Source organism: Narcine bancroftii, chromosome 2 (assembly GCF_036971445.1).
Source record: "Narcine bancroftii isolate sNarBan1 chromosome 2, sNarBan1.hap1, whole genome shotgun sequence".
Taxonomy (NCBI): Eukaryota; Metazoa; Chordata; class Chondrichthyes; order Torpediniformes; family Narcinidae; genus Narcine; species Narcine bancroftii.
In genome coordinates this window covers 64,207,705-64,226,959 of record NC_091470.1, presented here as the reverse complement: position 1 = coordinate 64,226,959, position 19,255 = coordinate 64,207,705, and the positions used below count along the sequence as shown (strand labels likewise).

The 19,255-nt window shown below is 40.5% G+C and overlaps 1 protein-coding gene across 1 annotated transcript in view; it reads right to left on the bottom strand.

The window, feature by feature from the left end:
* ccdc175 (coiled-coil domain containing 175) overlaps positions 1–17,716 on the bottom strand; it is a 340,062-nt gene extending 322,346 nt beyond the window's left edge. The window contains exons 1-2 of the mRNA XM_069916865.1: positions 17,699–17,716; positions 13,826–13,952 (exon numbers count right to left, since the gene is read on the bottom strand). The gene's annotated coding sequence lies outside the window, so the exon portion shown is untranslated. The remainder of the gene's footprint in view (positions 1–13,825; positions 13,953–17,698) is intronic.
* Positions 17,717–19,255: the final 1,539 nt, after the last annotated feature.

The following is a 19,255-nucleotide window of genomic DNA, read 5'->3' as shown; positions in this document are numbered from 1 at the left end:
GACAAATCTACCAGTGCTACATTAGAGAGGTGGCGGAGTCTCTCTGCTCACATGGAACTGGATTGACTGTGTGGTGGTACACCACCAGCCTACTGCGGGGGGCAACCTCTGTACCTGCAGAAGTGTAAGGGGGACAGGACAACACCTGGCTGGCTGTCAATCAGTCGGCCTGAATGGATCAAGCCCCACCCGGTTGGGTGTCAATCACCCTCCAGGCCTCCCGAGGCCTCACTCAAGAGTTGCTGCAGCCACAGGCAGCCTGGTTCTGTGGAAGGCTTTGTGGATTAAAGCCTGTTGTACAGTCTTTATCTTTGTGTGTGTCTGATTCTGGCTAACAGTGCACCACAGACTGTTACTTGATTAGCAAGTGCCAGAACGTGCCTTGGTTTTAGAGGATGATTGACTGCAAACACACGTCACTAACCAATGGCTGTTCTGAAAGAGCTTTCAGTTTCTAATCATTCAAATAATTTGTGGCTGCACACAGAAATGTGTACTTATCAACACAATACAAGCATAAAGCACACATGATTCCTTCCTTCTGAAGTCGCCACTTATGCCCAGCACCATGTTGGACCAACAGGATCTTCTCAATAGACAAAGGAGACCTCGAATTTCCTTGTTCCCCCTTTGAGACAGGGCTCAATAATCAACTCAGAGTGATTTTTGCATACTACAATAATTTTTTTTTTGAGTAGACATCCGGTTCTGATGAAAGGTCATTGAACTAAAACATTAACCATACTTTTTCTCTCTCCACAGATGTGTTTGACCTGAAGGAATCTTTAATATTGACATTTTCTTTTCATGATTTTGAGTCCCAGGCCAGTCTGTGGCATATTCCTCTGCACTGTAGGGAGGGTCTTTCACTTGCTGTTGCATCCTCTACCTTCCATGATCAAGACAGGAGTTAATCATCATGTGAGCACCTTTCTGGAATTGTTAAATCTAAATAATTACCCCTCATTTCATGCAAACATCATCTACACAGTTGGGAGAATGTTGCTCCCCTTGATCTCAAGAACTGGACGACATTCTGTCCTAGGCCAATATTCCTGCCACATAATGTCATTGAAACAGGCGAGCTCCAACTAGAGAACATCTAACCTCTTCCTACTGACATTCAAAAGCTTCACCATGACCAAATATCTCATCTTCACCATTCAGCAAACATGGAACAGCTACAGAGTACTGAGAGTGTACCCCAACTAGAGCAATGCAGTTCCAAAGACACCCATGAAGTTCAACATCATCAGGTGAAAACAGCTCCATAATTTAAATCCAAACCGAAAATCTTTCACGCTAATGATGACTACCAAGCTTCTAGTTGGACATCCTCTTCTTAGGAGGTCATCACAGAACATTTGTAAATCACAAGTGTTACTTGTTATTTATAAGCCCAAGTCACAACTCCAAATAGTGCTGGTCACATGTGAATTTGATAATCCACAGAAATGATTCTATATGGGGTCCATGCACAGACTCTAGACACTTTCTGGCCCAGGCCAAATGAGGTCCATGCACAGACTCTAGACACGTCCTGGCCCAGGCCAAATGGGGTCCATGCACAGACTCTAGACACGTCCTGGCCCAGGCCAAATGGGGTCCATGCACAGTCTCTAGACACGCCATGGCCCAGGCCAAATGGAGTCCATGCATAGACTCTAGACACGCCCTGGCCCAGGCCAAATGGGGTCCATACACAGACTCTAGACATGTCCTGGCCCAGGCCAAATGGGGTCCATGCACAGACTCTAGACATGTCCTGGCCCAGGCCAATTGCACATGATTTGAATGGATATTTTACAAGAATCATATAATTTAACAAAAGTGTTATTTTGCTTTGGAGGTCATATTACAAATCTTATTCTCTTTTACTGTAAAACTTAATAGATCTGTGATAGAGAACAAATCAAGTGTAATCTCTGGATTTTATTAATGTTTCTCATAATAAGAAATCCATCCAAAGTTGTGGTTATTGCTCTCAACTTAAAAGGTGTAAAATTCATGAGGAATTGGTGTTGACAACTGTGGGCACTCAACAGCAGTTAAACCTTTTTTGTGCCTTTAAACATATCTATGATATCTTTGCAAAACTTTGCAGAATGTGGACAACAGATACTGAAGTAGTATTCTCATGATGTTTGACACCTTAATGTTAGGGTTTAATAGAAATTTTGAATTGCATTGCACAGACGTCATAGATTTTTGTACAGAGATTGGTTTAAAAATAGTTGGATTATCGTTCAAAGTCAGTTCTGTTGTGGACATCTTTTTTTTTGCTAGTTTACACCATCATTATATATTAGAGCTTGTTTTTGCGCATCTTTATAATGTAATATTCCAACCATCAATAAAACATGATACAACATCATCTATTAAAATTACAAAACTTCCAAACTTGGTTCAGGCTTTGCATGACAATTTATGCTCCATAAAGGATAACTGCAATTAAAGGTTTGTTGATATTAGGCTCAGTCCCTATTTGTCTATCATAGCTTTCCTTGAAAAATTGTGCTGCATCAGCAAAAGTGATCTTTATGAAAATCCAGATCATATAACCGTTAAGAAGGATAGTTTGTTCATTGAATTTTTCAATTGATTTGAAAAAATGGTAGGCTGAGGATTTTGCAGCTTTTTTTTTGCCACTCAGGTCATTTACTTCCAAGGCCAGCTTAAAGTAGTCAATAAAACAACTGTTGTCAACTTCTCAATGCTTTGAATCATATTATAAAAGTTCTTACATTGGAAGGCCAACTTTTAAAAATGGAAGAATAGCAAGCAATTTTAGTTCATACCAGACAAGAATCATTCCAACTTTCTAACATAATCTAATGCATGGTTTCTGAAGATACTGGGCAAGAATCTGGTTCCTGGTAGCATTGCTGGAGGTTGCTTGAAGAACCTGCTACTTCACATCGAATGAAGAAGAAATGAAGACCTGCAAGCAGCGTCAGTGTTGCTTTTCTGGACCTGAGAGGCTTCAGCAAGCTTCCTATAAATGCTGGGGAATCGTGAAGCTGTTTACCACTTCTTCTTGCCTCTCAGAATTTCCATTGATTAGGTTCTATAATTTTTCTTCCATATTATATTAATACTTCCTTCATGGAACATCTCCATAATATTCTTTGAATAGTGGCCGTAGTATCGGTGAAGCCACATCAGTCAGGTTAGATTTTCCCTGAACGATTCATGATGTTCCCCTTGTAACCCAAGTTTCAGGCAGAAGGATGCTCTTGACCTTTGAGGAGAGACTGATAATGATGCAGTTGCCTACAGCAACCTATGGATCAACAGTGATCTTGGAAAACTTTGAAAAATAGGGAGTGATTTTCAGATTTATGTTTTGGAGTTCTTCATCATATCATGGGTCATATAAGCAACATGTCAGCTATCAACAGATCCATTAAACACACTAGTAATATCTTAATTGGTTTAATTTTAGCTTGATACATAAGAAAGCACCAAAACATTAATGGAATAAAGGATTCAAGTTTACCATAAGGAATCTTACATAATTGCTCTTCCTTTGACTTGGGGAAAGAATTCTGCTTCTTTAACACACAAGTGATAAGGAACCAACACATTTTATCATTTGAGTACCCGCTGCTGATCAGGAAGATACTCTACTTTTCATTTTCAGCTTTGAATTTGGAGCAAGTGCACATATCGAAAGCCTTTGAAAAGTGTGCTGGCTGCTATTTTTGATGGGTCCTCTGATGAATGACTGAACTACTGAAGTTACCTCAGGACAGACTGGATTAAGGTTCCCCCACATTTACAGAACAGGACATATCATGGTAAACATGACTTGGCAGAGAGCATACTTCTGGGGTGCACAGGAAAATGGTGGCAGGTCCTCTTCCTCAGGTTGGTGCCAAAACAGTGTAAGGAAGCAATGGCTGGTGACAATGTGCTTTACCTTTCCCAAGACCAATAGCTCACATTCAAGCCCTCTAATTTTTCACTCTGCCATTCACCTTCATCTTGTCTGTTCACACATAGACCCCCATCCTTGTTATAAACACCCCTCATATGATACTCATGCCCTCAGACAATCTTTTGGCAAGGAACATATGGTAAAATTGGGAATGTTATTTTGCTTTTATCAATTAGACTTTTTAAAAAAAACAGTCCTGTCAAAATATACTCAGGGGATTACATCAGATGTGGTTATACTAGAAAGTATAATTAAGTACCCTGGCAGTTCAGAGGACAAGTCAAATTAATTTGCTTTTAAATATGTTCCTGTCTTTGCAAATAGACCCCTAGGACATGGAGATTTATATACTTAGACCAAAATGAATCAAAATATTACTCCAATAGCAAAAATATGTAAAAGAACACAAACAATTATGAAAATTCACACTGCAATCACAATAAGGAACCTTCAAAATGCCCAAATACATGCATTTATCCTGGGCAAAGGAGATAGTTTGACAAAATTCTGAATTTCAGTGTCAGATTTCACCTGGGTAATTGTATAGGGAGAACAAAGTTCACATAGCTTTGCTGTGGGGCTTTAGTTTGCCTACCCAAAAGTCAATCATTATCAAACATTACTATCTGCTGAGAAAACTTCAGAAAATTTAACAAGGTATGAGCCCAGGATTCTTCTTAAAATTTATTTGTAAATCAATATGTGGAAATCCCGCCAGCAGATGGTGTAGAGAGACATCAGGTAATTAAACAGCAGGGCTGCTCTATCTAGTCCATGCTGCTGGGCACAAAACTTGTTGACTTAAGTATGCAAATTGCACTTTGGCAGCTGGTGTATGTTCTACTCTGATTTCATAACTGAAAAATAAACAATTGGAAATTGCTTGCATTACAGTCCATATGACTACTTTTGAATAGGAATAGTCTTTAATGAGAAATGATTTCCATAGCACACTCAAATATATCTACTTTCACACATTTTTCTTAAACTAATTAACTGAGAAAACTGATATAAAGTCACTTGTGCATTATGTTTTTGAATACACTTGTATATCATACCTATTTGTCACTGCACATTCCTAAAAGAACAACAGGCTGATCACCAATTCAGCCAAATTATCAAGAGTGGCAAATTAATCTTGAGCAGTTCAGCTACTCAAGGTACAATTATCAAGAACTTTCTGATTATTATTGCATGTTTCTCTCTTTCACATTTCTCGTCAGGCTGAGATCATTAAAGCCATTTCAATTTTCTGGAATTGGCAGGAACAGTCAACTTTGCAGAAATGTAGAGCATTTCTGTAAGATGAAACAGGTAAATTTTTCAGTTGTGAAAAATAAACTTACACAGGAAGTAGGAAGTAACTGAACTTTGCTACAATAAACGGATGTTTGCATGATGTTGATGCTCAACTTTACACTGAGGCTGCAAATTCAACTGTTCATTTTACTGGAATGAGAGACAACTTCAAGACAATAATGCTGGTCTGATGTTTCTAATGTCCTTCAACTCTCAAGAACATAGAAATACCTATTATTGTAAAGTTGAAATCACTTGTTATTTGGGGCTTGCTTGGTCAAGTAAAAATCAAATGGCCAGGCACAATTCCAATGCCATCTACAAGTTTGCTGGTGACACCACAGTTGTCAGCAGAATCACAAACAGCAATGAGGAGGGAGATAGATCAGCTCGTTGAATAGTGTAACAACAACCACCTTGAACTCAATGTCAGCAAAACCAAGGAAATGATTGTGGACTTCAGGAAGAGGTCAGAGGAACGCGACCCAATCCTCATCAAGGGTTCAGTAGTGCAGAGGGTAAAGAACTTCAAATTCCTGGGTATCAATGTAATGATAGTGATCATGTTTGCATGGCCACTAGCAAGGCCTTGATTATAGTACCTGTTTGATTTAACTTGGCTGCAAGCAGTGGGTTGACACACAGAGCAAGAGACAGTGTACGATCTGTAATGGAGGCTTGCAGCCTCATGGCATGCCTCATAGTGCTGTTTACAACAACTTTAAAGTAAAGAAACTTTTCCTTCAATCATGTGTTGTCTAAGAACTCACACATATGAATACGAGATAAAATATGGTGTCATAAGTGGGATGATGGAAATTAAAAGGAAAAGTTTAAAAGGTAAAAATCTAAAGTCAGCAACTGATCAGTGAAGATAGCAAAGATAAAAATGGAAGGATTACATCCACCAGCAAAACTTCAGCTGACAGGTAGTGTGGCTGAAAATTGAAACAGATTTAGTGGCAGTTGGAGCTGACAAGAAAAGTGATAACGTGAAAGCGTCAGTTTTCTTACAGTTTTCTTACATTTGCTGCTGAAAGAGACAAAATGAAACTGGAAAAAAATAATGGAACAGTTTGAGGCATACTGCATACCTAAACATAACATGATATTTGAGAGGCACAGAATTTTCATGTGTACAGAAAACAGTAGCAAGTGTTGATCAGTATGTGACTGAATTGAGAAACAGAAGCAAAACATGTGAATTTGGTGGACTGACTGACTCGCTGATTAAAGGCGGACTTGTGTGTGGTATTCCAGATAATAGTCTAAGGGAAAGACTGCTAAAAGAGCAAAATGTAGACCTGTAAAAAGCCATAGCACTCCTTAGAACTGCAGAAACTGCAAAAACACAGGCAAAAGAGCTGTTCAGTAAAACTAGCTGCAACGTGGATGTAGTGAGCAAGAACAGACATAAACCATTTAACAAAAAGTGCGCCAAAGTGGAAAGAGAGGCATGGCCAACAAACAAAAATGAAAGGGACAATCAAAAGCCATGTCGTCGATGCGATACACAACATCTACCAAAAAAAGTGTCCGGCATATGGTAAAACATGCAATATGTGTAACAAAAACAACCTTTATGACCATTGCTATAGGAACCAAGTACAACAAAGCAAGGTTCATGCAATGGATGAAAGGGAGATAGAAGAATTCTATGTAGATGTTGTGACTGAAAACAAGAAAGAAAACAGAGACTGGATGTTGAGATTAAATGTGAATGACACATACAATTCAGTTAAATTGGATACTGGAGCACAAATTAATGTAATATCAGAGAATGATATTAAGAAGATTAAACCCAGACCAAAGATATATGGAACAAAAGTGAAGATGACAGGATATTCAGAGACTGAAATACCAGTGCAAGGAGAATGCATGGTTAAAGGGAAACACAAGGACAAAGAGCACATGCTAGCATTCATCGTGGTACCAAAGGATGTACAGGTCATACTAGGTTTAACAGCCTGTGAGAAACTGAACCTGGTAAAAAGGGTCCTCATGGTGGAAAGCAAAGGAGAGACAGTCTATGTTGAAGTCATGAAGGAGTACAATGACTTATTTCAGGGTTTAGGCTGCTTTCCAGGAGAAAACACAATCAGAGTGGATAAACGTGTGCCACCGAAAATACATCGATGCAGAAAAGTTCCATTAGTGCTTCAAAAGCAACTAAAGGCAGAGGTGGATAGGATAGAAAGCCTGAACATGATTCAGAAAATAAATGGAGTGTGTGAGTTCACTTGTCTTTGTGGACAAAAAGAAAGGAAAGCTTAGAATTTGCTTGGATCCAAGAGATCTAAAAAGAACAAATTTAAAGACTCCTTTTATAGAATGAAGTAGTGCTCTCTTATTCGCTCTTCAGGTTTTAGTGTATGTAAATGTGAACACACAAAACAAGTTTAAAAAGTGTTAGCAATGTTGATAATAATGAAAATGTAATTTCTTGGTATTAAAATTAAAGAGTTATACAAAGAAAACATGTTAGTTAAAAGTAAGCTACTTTTGTTTTAAGAAAGGGAGATGTAATGATGGTGATCATGTTTGCATGGCCACTAGCAAGGCTTTGATTATAGTTCCTAAGAACTCACACATATGAATATAAGATGAAACAATCAACATCTCCGAGTATCTATCCAAGAGCCTCCATGTTGATGCAATCACAAAGGAGGCTTACCAGCAGCGATATTTTGTGAGGTGTCTGAGGAGATTCGGTATATCACCGAAGACTGTTGTAAACTTCTACACATGTGCAGTGGAGAGCATTCTGGCTGGTTGCATCACTAACTGGTATGGAGGCACCAACTCTCAGGACAAGAATAAACTCCAGAGGGTTGTTAACTCGGCCTGTGACATCACAGGCACCAGACTTCACTCCATTGTGGACATCTACATGAGACGGTGTCTTAAAAAAAGCAGCCTCTATCCTCAAAGACCCCCGCCACCTATGCCATGCCCTCTTTACTCTGCTACAATTGGGAAAAAGATACAGGAGTCTAAAGACGAGCACGTAATGGCACAAGGGCAGCTTCTTCCTTGCTGCCATCAGATTCTTGAATAATGAACCATAGACCCTGCCTTACTTTTCGTGCACTATTATTTTAATTTTTTTTTTTACAGTAATGTTGTAAGATGGTTATAATATGAATGTTTGCTCTGTGATGCTGCCGCAGAACACCAAATTTTCTCGAGTTGTTCGTGACAATAAATTCTGATTCTGAAATGAAATTTAGTTTCTGTGGCACAATTCAAGGAAAAGAGTAATTGCAAACGTACAGGTACAGGCCAGAGCTGTAGCCTAAACATGGTTTACTGCAATATTTGTTTACTTTTGCTGGTTGCGAAGTAGTATAACTAATTGCAGGACCCAGAGATTACACAAGTATATTTCAAATGCATTCTCGCTGAATTTTTCCAATTTTTTTTGATTCAGAGTTGTCTTTTACTGTTCTATGAACAGTTTTCAATCAACCCTTTTGGATGATGAATCTCTCAAAGACCCTTTCTTGTGATTTAATTTTGGTCACGTTTACAGCTTCACTTCATTAGGGGTCTATGTCAGAAAGTTTGTGGAAGGCAGTTGGGGTGAGTGGACAATTTATTCATTGAACTTGTCCTGATCTAAAAAGAGAATTAGAAGCGAGTGGCTTTAATTGGATAGAACCTGCAATCATCGTGCCAACACAAGCCTAATGGGCAGCATGGCCTCCTCTGATGACGCAAAATTTTACTGCTAGAAATCAATTTTTGATTGATGACATTAAGAATCAGTTATAGTTGCATTAGAGCTTTGTACCTTGCCTCTGCAATTAATTCCATTGATTTTGGAGCTGGAGCACAATACTAATGTGATTACATCATATTTTTAGTGTATCCAACTGAGTACGATTGCTTGACATACAATTCTAATTTGCAATTATTGGATTAATTCCTCATATCCACTTAAACATTATTTAAGAATCCCAAAAGAGCATTTTGTCCATAACCGTTCACTATCTTTTCATGGTTTGTCCTTCAAAACGCAACACCTCACAGTTGTTCATGTTAAATTCCATCTGCTGTTTATTCCAGCCGGTCCAGATCCCTCTGCAAGCTTTGAAAACCTTCCTTGCTGTTCTCAACGCTTCTGATCTGAGTATCGTCTGCAAACTTGCTGATCCAATCACCACATTGTTGTCCAGATTGTGGATCTAGATGACAAACTACGCTGGTCCCAGCACCGATCCCTGCAGCACACCGCTAGTCACAGGCCTCCAGTCTGAGAAGTAATTGCCCACGGCCACTCACTGGCTTCTCCCACACAGCCAATGTTTTTGAATACTTTAATATGAGATTTCACATCCAAAGTACAGAGGATAGATGTTAAAATTCTCAAAGATACACTACACTTAAAAATCACCAATGCCTGGAGAGGGCGCACAAAATCAGTGAACCGGTGCGGACTCGAAAGGCCAACATGGCCTGTTTCCGCTCCGTAAATGGTTATATGGTTTAATGATGGAACACACTGTATGCGCAATATTTACAGCACTTTGACAAATGCATAGAAGCATGGAGAGCAGATTAAAATAACTGTTTCAGCACAGTCCTAATGTTCACAAGAATTCATGGGGCTGGAGGTCACATAAAGGTAAACACCCATCACAGCAAGGGTGAAGGAGCAATTTATAATAAAGTTTGACTTGGATACAGTCCAAGTGGAATATTTAATTACAATACACGCAAGTGACAAAATCTCTGGTCAAAGGTTCATTCAGCACGGATAAAAGTGAGGAATACAGTGAGATTACATTTATCAAAAATGAATATTTACGTTACACACACACACACCCATACCCACACTCCCACAACCCCCCCCCCCCCCACACCCGCACACTATACTGGAAAGCTCTACATACTTCAGAATTATTTTATTACTGAGTTTTTGTCTGTATATTAGCTTCATCTCAAATTAGCATTATCTTTTTCCACCAACATTGGAGGTAAACAATCCGAACCATGGTGACAAACCTGCTGAGACCCAGGTCACAGGCATTTAAGTCGGAGATCAAGATCAACACAGAAGGAACAGGTATGTCCTACGGAAATCCATCTCCCGGCTGAAGTGGCGATTATGGTTTAAAATGGAAACAACAAAGAACACCCAACAGCTGTGGCAGGGCTCAAATGCCATAACAGGCTACAAACCCACATCTGGTGCACCAGCAGGTGGCAAAGCTTCACTCCCAAAGGAACTCAATGCCATCTACGCCAGATTTAACCACAGCAACAGGGAAGAACCACCTCTCTGCACCCCCCAAGTCCCCTGATGATGCTCTTGCGATGTGTATCTGAGAGTGATATGCTGGGCTGAATTCAAGAGAGCGAACACAAGGAAAGCATTCTGTTTAGATGGAGTACTTGGTTGAGTATTAAACATCTCTGCTTACCAACTCACCAATGTATTTACAGACATCTTCAACATCTCACTCACATCTCAAACAGGAATCAATCTGTGGTGCCCAAGAAGAGTGTATGCCTTAATGAATATTGACCAGTTGCACTTGGCATCAACAGTGATGAAGAGTTTGAAAGGCTGGTGTGGAAGCAGATCAGCTTCTATCTGAGCAGCGACATGGATACATTCCAATTTGTCTATCATAGCAACAAGTCTACGGTGGATGCCATCTCATTGCCTCTACACAAAACTCTGGAGCACCTGGACAGCAAAGTGCATACACCAGGATGCTCTATATCAACTACAGCATGGCATTTAACACCATCATCCTTTGAAAACTGATCAGCAAACTCCAAGACCTTGGATTCAACATCCCTCTGTGTAATTGGATCCTGGATTTCCTCACCTCAACACCACAATCAGTGAGAATTGGTAAGAACGTCTCCTCCACAATCTCAATCAGTTCTAGAGCACCACAGGGCTGAATTTTTAGCCCCCTACACTATTCACTTTAGTCTGTGACTGTGTAGCTTGGTACTACAATAACGCCATCCACAAATTTGCCGATGATACTTTGGTAGTTGAAGGAAGGGGATGAGTCAACACACAGGAGGAAGATTGAGAACTTGACTGAATAGTGCACCAACAACAATTTTTCACTCAACATCACCAAAATTAAGGAGCTGATTGTTGATTTCAGGAAGGGAAAACAAAAGGTATACAATCCAGTGATCATTGGGGGAAATTGGAGGTGCAAAGAGTGAGCAAATTTAAGTTCTTGGGAGTCAGTATCTTGGAGGATCATTCCTGTACACAGTGCACTAAAGGCATCATGAAGGAAGCATCAGAGCCTCTACTTCCTGAGGAGTTTGCGGAGGTTTGGTATGACACCAGAAACCCTGGCAAATTTCTACAAGTGTGTGGTGGAAAGTGTGCTGACCGGCTGCATCTCGATCTGGTATGGGGACACCAATACCTCTGAGTGTAAAGCCTTTCAAAAGGTAATGGAGACAGCCCTGGACATCACAGGCAAAACCCTCCCCCATCGAGAACATTTACAGGGAACATTGCCATCAGAGGGCAGCAGCCATCATTAGGATCCATACATCCCAGCACACACTCTGTTCTCGCTGCTACCATCAGGAAGGAAGTATAGGTGCCACAAGACTCGCACCACCAGGTTTAGGAACATCCATGATCCGACTTGTCAATGACAAACTTAATCAGAGACTCATTTAAGGACTCTTACTTGTGTACTTTATTGATTTTGTAAATTCTCCCTGTACTGCACAGTTTGTTTACATATCTTTTTTATTACACACATGTGTACATTGTGAACAGCTTTTTTTTGCATTACTAACAAGTGTTAATTCTACTTCGACTGCAGGAAAAAAGAATTTCAGTGTTGTATGTGATGTCATTTATATACTCTGACAATAAAGCTGAAATTTTTATTTCAGCATTTACAAGACTCAAATTCACCTGGAATTTTGTTACCCTGACCCTATCCCAAACCAAATTTCAACAACTTATTCTTTCATTTCCTTTCTTCATACTGTCTGACTCCTGATAGTCTAAAATACCTAATCTAAAACTCTCTCATTAGGTTCGATACAGTTACTCTGTGGTCTCCCTAATACTAGAATAGCAGTTGCAAAAGCTAGCACATTGACCACGGCAAACCAAGGTGGGAACTCTGTTCTGTACAATCATGATCAACAATAAACAGCTTAATTCAAAAATCAAATCGCATTTAGTCCTTGTTTCACTCAAATCACACAAGAAGCTCCACCCAGAAAACTGGCATGGTCCTCAAGTGAATTGATTACCATACTTTCAGTTGTTTGGGGGTGGCACAGTTAGCGCAATGCTCTTACAGTGCCAGCTATTGGGACCTGGGTTCGTATGTTGTTTGTTTGTATGTTCTCTTTGTAACTACATGGGTTTTCCCCAGGGGCTTTGGTTTATTCCCACCATTCAAAAATGTACTAGGGGCTGTAAATCAACTGGGCCTGTTATCATGTTGTACATAAAAAAAAAATAAATTAGTCACAGAAGGCAGGTTAACACCAGTTTTTCTTTTTCATTTTACTGTTTTTAGGAACCTTTAACATAATAATACACTCTGCGTAATCTTGAAATAATTAAAAACTAAAAGCGAAACTTTGCAGGTGTTGGAAATCTAAAAAAACATTGTTAGATGTTTTGCCAGAAAGTATTTGTAGAATCAGAATTGGGTTTATGACCATGAATACATGAAATTTGTTGTTCTGCAGCAGCAGGTATGGAACAGGACAAGGTGCAAAATTACTATAAAATTACAATTATGTAAATGCAAGATTAAAAAACAGAGAAAAAGTGAGGTAGTGACAATAAGTTCATTGTCCATTCCCAGAAATTGAAAGGACCTGTTTTTGTAACACTAAGTGGGATCCTCAGGATCTGGATCCCCCTTCCTGATGGTAGCAGTGAGAAAAGGGCATGACCTGCTCCACCTTCCTCATGATTGCTTAGAGTTCAGTTCAAATTAATCTTTTTCCTTTCTCCAAAGATTCCTCCTCATCCACTAAGTATTTTCATACCTTTCTACTTAATGCTTTCTGAAGTAATTTAACGTTTTTTAAAAAAAATCTGTTCATGGTTGGTTTGCATTTGTCAATTTGTATGAGTTTGAGGCAAAACTCAGGGACATTGCCTCACTTTTCAAAACAAAATTGACAAATTCTGTTTCTCTTCCTCTTTCCTGACCCTCTCCCCATCACCTCACCATTCATCAACATGCCTCAAACAGTGAACATTTCACACTTAACCCCATCCTCTCCAGCTTGCTTTACACTTTTCCATTCTCCTTGGAGCTTATGTTTTGTCGCCTCTTTCAATAGCTCCTTAACTCTTTGGCTTTTGGAACTATCTTGAGTTGGTTTTCAATATTGGATATATAATTTACATTGTTGCTGAGGACTTTTCTGGGAGAAAAAGCCAATATAACAGTGAGACACATGGCAGGAAATTAAAAGCAAACAAAAATGGTATGTTAAACCTTTTAAGTCTGTTTAACTATTCAGTTGAATTCATGGAAGCAGTATGGGGTAAAACACGCCTGTGACACAACACTGCTGACAGGGAGATAATAAATTGAAGCCTGTACTTACCAGTAACATCAGTAAACTCCAGAAATGCAAAGGCAGGAAGTGTGACATCAGAGGATGGCAGGTAGTCAATTAAAAGGGAAACATTCAAGTTTTTTTCCCCTCTTCCAAGTTTGGTCCAAATTGCAATCTAAGACAAATAAAAATCACTAAAATTAATGTTTAACAAAATTAAAAGAAGTTTAACAATCTAATCAGAAATCTTAAAAGCAAGCTAATTAAGGAACAAGATTGTAGTTAGAGTTTGGGACAATTTATGGAAATCTAAGAGATCTCAAACAAACACATCTATTGAGAGTTTCCACAGTTAAAATAATGAGCTGTAACCTGATCTTTAAACGTTGCAATAAGTTAGTGGGGGAAAAAGGTTTTGTGTACATTTTGTTCCAGGAGAAAGTCACACCACTTAGGTTAAAATAGATTTGGTCATTTGCCAGGGCAGGGGAGAGGGGAAGGGTGGAGGGGTGGAGGAGTGGGAAGGGAAGGGGTGGGGAGGGGAGGGGTGGAGGAGTGGGGAGGGGAGGGGTGGAGGAGTGGGAAGGGAAGGGGTGGGGAGGGGAGGGGTGGAGGAGTGGGAAGGGAAGGGGTGGGGAGGGGAGGGGTGGAGGAGTGGGAAGGGAAGGGGTGGGGAGGGGAGGGGCTGGGAGGGGAGGAGTGAAGGAGTGGGAAGGGGAGGGGAGGGGTGGAGGAGTGGGGAGGGGAGGGGTGGAGGACTGGGGAGGGGCAGGGGAGTGGGTAGAGGCAAGAAGAGGGGACGAGGTGGGGAGTTGGGTGGGGCAGGGGAGTGGGGACGAGAGTCAGATAAGGATGGGAAAGCGAAAGAAATCTTAGCCCATATTTAATTTGGAGATAGTGAAGTCAGCAGAATCACAGATAGGAATGAAGAAGTGTAAAGGTGGGAGATAGATCAGCTAGTTGAATCATGTCACAAGAACAACCTTGTCCTCAACCTCAGCAAAACTAAGAAGCTGATTGTGGATATCAGGCCAATACAAACCAGTCCTCATCGAGGGGCCAGCATTGGAAATGGTTAAGAATTTCAAGTCCCTAGGTTCCAAAATCTTTGAAGATTTGTCCTGGGGCCTCTATGTTGATAAAATCATGAAGAAGACTCACCAGCAGCTATACTTTGTGAGGAGTTTGAGGAGATTCTTGCAAATTTCTACAGGTGTACCATTGAGAGTCTTCTGACTGGTTGCATCATTGACTAGCAAATGGGACCTTGTCAAAGGTCTTAGTGAACTCCAGAGCCTTTCCTTCATCAACTTTCCTGGTAACCTCCTCGAAAAACTCTATAAGATTGGTTAAACACAACCTAACATGCGCAAAGCCATGTTGACTATCCCAAATCAGTCCATGGCTCTCCAAATAATTGTATATCGACCTTCCAATAATTTACCTAATACTGATGTCAGGCTCACCACCATATAATTTACAGGATTACATTTGGAGCCTTTTTTAAACAATGGAACAATGTGAGCTACCCTCTAATCTTCTGGCACCACACCTGTGACCAAGGACATTTTAAATATTTCTGCCAGAGCCCCTGCAATTTCTACACTAGTCTCCCTCAAGGTCCGAGGGAATATCTTGTCAGACCCTGGGGATTTATCCTCCCTTATTTGCTTTAAGATATCAAGCACTTCCTCCTCTTTAATCTGTATAGGTTCTATTACCTCATTGCTTGTTCCCCTACTTCCCATGACTCTGTGTCCATTTCCTGAGTGAATACTGATGAAATAAAATAGAGATCTCCCTCATCTCTTTTGGCTCCCTGTAAAGCCAACCATTGATCTTCATGGGGACAAATTTTGTCCCCTACTATCCTTTTGCTCTTAATATAACTGTAAAAGCCCTTAGGATTTTCCTTCACACTATCTGCCAAAGCAACTTCATGTCTTATTTTAGTCTTCCTGATTTCTTTCTTGAGCTTGAAGTGCCAGTTGATGAAGTAGACAAAGACGATGTGGTCAAACAATAATCATGGCTTTTATTAGCAGAAACTCATGGTACAATAATGCTGACAGGAAATAAAAACTCTGTACTCTCAAAATTTCATCTCTGAAGGTCCTCCAATTACCTTGCATATCCTTGCTGGAAAACAACCTATCCCAATTCATGCATTCTAGATCCTTTCTCATTTCCTCAAAATTCGCCTTTCTCCAATTTAGAATCTCAACCCAAGGCCCAGACCTATCCTTCTCCATAATTAACATGAAACTAATGGCTTTATGATCATTGGACCCAAAATTCTCTCCTACGCATACTATTATCACCTGTCCTGTTTCATTCCCTAATATGAGATCCAGTGTTGCACTCTCTCTAGTTGGTACCTCTATATATAGATTTAGAAAACATTCCTGAACACATTTGACAAACTCCAAGCCATTCAGTCCTTTCACAGTATGGGAGTCCTAGTCAATATGTGGAAGTTATAATCTCCTAATATCATAATCTTATGTTTCCTGCTACTATCTACTATCATTCCAGATTTGTTCCTCCAATTCTTGTTCACTATTTGGCAGTCTATAATACAACCCCATGAGTGTAATCACACCTTTCCCATTCTTCAGCTCCACCAATATAGCCTCAGTAGACAAGCCCTCTGGCCTGTCCTGCTTGATCATAGGTGTGATTTTTCCTTGACAAGCAGTGCCACTCCTCCTCCTTTCATCTCCCCTGTTTTGTTATGTCTCAAGTAAATGATGCCCACAACATTGAGCTGCCAGTCCTGCTCCTCCTGCAACCAACTTCCACTAATGGCCACAATGTCATCATTCCACGTGCCGATCCACACTCTAAGCTCACCTTCCTTTCCTACAATACTCAATGCATTGAAATAGATACACCTGAGAACATCTCCACCACTTCTAACAGTGCATGCAATCTTCACATCATATTTTCCCTCCTCCACTCCTCCATCTGCCCTGGCACTCTTGTACCGATTCTCATGCAAATCTAGTTTAAACCAACCAGAGCAGCACTAGCAAGCCTGCCTGCAAGGATATTAGACCCCATCCAGTTCAGATATAAACTGTTCTGTTTGAACAGGTCCCATCTTCTCTGGAAATGATCCAGAAACCTGAAGCCCTCCCTCCTGCACCGTGTTTTAGCCAGATGTTATGCTGCATTATCCTCCTTTTTCTAACCACACCAGCATGTGAAGTGGGTAGTAATCCTGAGATCACAAACCTGAAGGTCCTGCCCTTCAACATAGCACCTAACAACATAAACTCTCCTTACAGGACCTCCTCACCCTTCCTATCTATGACATTGGTTCCTATATGGACCATGGCATTTGGGTGCTCAGTCTCCCTCCTGAGAATGCCCAATATCGTTCTGAGATATCTTGGACCCTGGCTCCAGGGAGGCCAATATACCATCCAGGATGTCCGATCTCTTCCACAGAACATCCTATCTGTCCCCTTAACTATGGAATTCCCTATCACTATAGCTTGCCTCTTCTCCTCCCTTCCCTTGTTAGCCATCGGATGAAACTCTGTGCCAGAGGCCTGATCAATGTGACGTCCCCCCCAACAATATCCAAAATGGTATACTTGTTATTGAGGGGATCAACTACCGGGGTTCTCTGGACTGCCTGCCTGTTCCCTTTCCCTCTCCTGACTGTCGTCCATCTACCTTCCTCTGCCTCCTAGATGTGACAGTGTCACTGTAACTCCTGTCTATCACCCTTTCAGCCTTCTGAAGTGCTCAGGGTTCATTCAACTCCAGCTGCCATTCCTTATCTCGGCTTGTCAAAAGCTTCAGCTGGATGCACTTCTTGCAGATGAAGTTGACAGAGATATTGCTGGCTTTTTGTTCCTCAAATAGGGTGGCCCTTTCTTGCTTCATTTTCTACTCTCCCTCACCTCTTACCTGTTTTTGCCAAAGCTTGTTGAGCCTTACCACTCTGATTCAGCCCACACTGACGATGATGACTCCCTCGATGATGTCCTGGACCATTGTTGTTTGTTTGTCTGGATGATAATGTGGCAAATTGCATCAGCAAGTTTGCAGATAATACTAAGATTGGATGTGTTGTGGACAGTGAAGAAGCTTTTCAAAACTTGTCGAGGGATCTAGACCAGCTGGAAAAATGGGCTGAAAAATGACGGATGGACAAGTATGAGGTTCCTCCAATTCTTGTTGTATTTTGGAAGAACAAACCATGAAAGGACATATACGGTAAATGGTAGGGCACTGGGGAGTGCGGTAGAACAGAGGGATCTGGGAAAACAGATACATAATTCCCTGGAAGTGGTGTTACAGGTGGGTAGGGTTGTGAAGAGAGATTTTGGTATATTGGCCTTCATAAATCAAAGTATTGAGTTCACATGTTGTAGAAGACATTGGTGAGGCCAAACTTGGAGTATTGTGTACAGTTTTGGTCTCGTAACTACAAGAAAGATAGAAAGAGTACAGAGAAGATTTACAAGGATGTTGTCTGGACTTCAGGAACTGAGTTACAGGGAAAGGTTAAACAGGTTGGGGCTTTATTCCCTGGAGCATAGAAGAATGAGGGGAGATTTGATAGAGGTATTTAAAATTATGAGGGGGATAGAGGGTAAGTGAGATACAAGCCAGAGAACATGGGTTAAGGGTGAAAGGGGAAATGTTTAAGGAGAACATTCAGGGAAACTTCTTCACACAGAGAGTGGTGGGAGTGTGGAATGAGCTGTCAGCTGAGGTGGTGAATGCTGGCTCAATTTTAAAATTTAAGAAGAATTTAGACAGATACATGGATGGGAGATGGATGGAGGGCTATGGACTGGGTGCAGATCAGTGGGACTAGGCAAAAAAATATAGTTCAGCACCGATTATGATGGTTGAAGGTGCCTGTTTCTGTGTGGCAATGCTTTCAGGTTCTACGGTTCTGTTGACATTATGTATTTACTTCAGAATGTTTCAGGCATTTATTTTGCCCTTAAAAATAGATTCCTACAACTTTCCCATTATAGACATCATGATATTAGACCAATAGATGAGATTCTGATTTGCAATTCGAATCTTTATTAAGTAATCAATAGTAAAGTAGTAATGGAGCTAAAATATTCAAAACCCAGTATCCAAAATCCATTACAGTATTTGGGGTGAACCTTGATGGACCAACAAACAAGTCTCCACTATTGATATGAAGATTTAAATGAACTTTTCAGCTTTACTGGAATGGAATATGATTTTGTAGCATGGGAGGCACTTTTGATTAAACATTACTTGAAGAAGACGTGGACAGAGATTTGTCACTCAGCGGAAACTTCCCTTGCTTTTCGACACATACTGTGTATCAACTGTTGTTAAACCCCCCCCTTCTGGAATATAAATGCAGTTAATTTATCATTTCCTTTTGTATTCTTCTTTTTTTTAAATCACGAATTCCTTCTAAACATTTCTGCCAAATTTTCCAGTCAGGTTTCCAGGTTGATCCAATCTGCA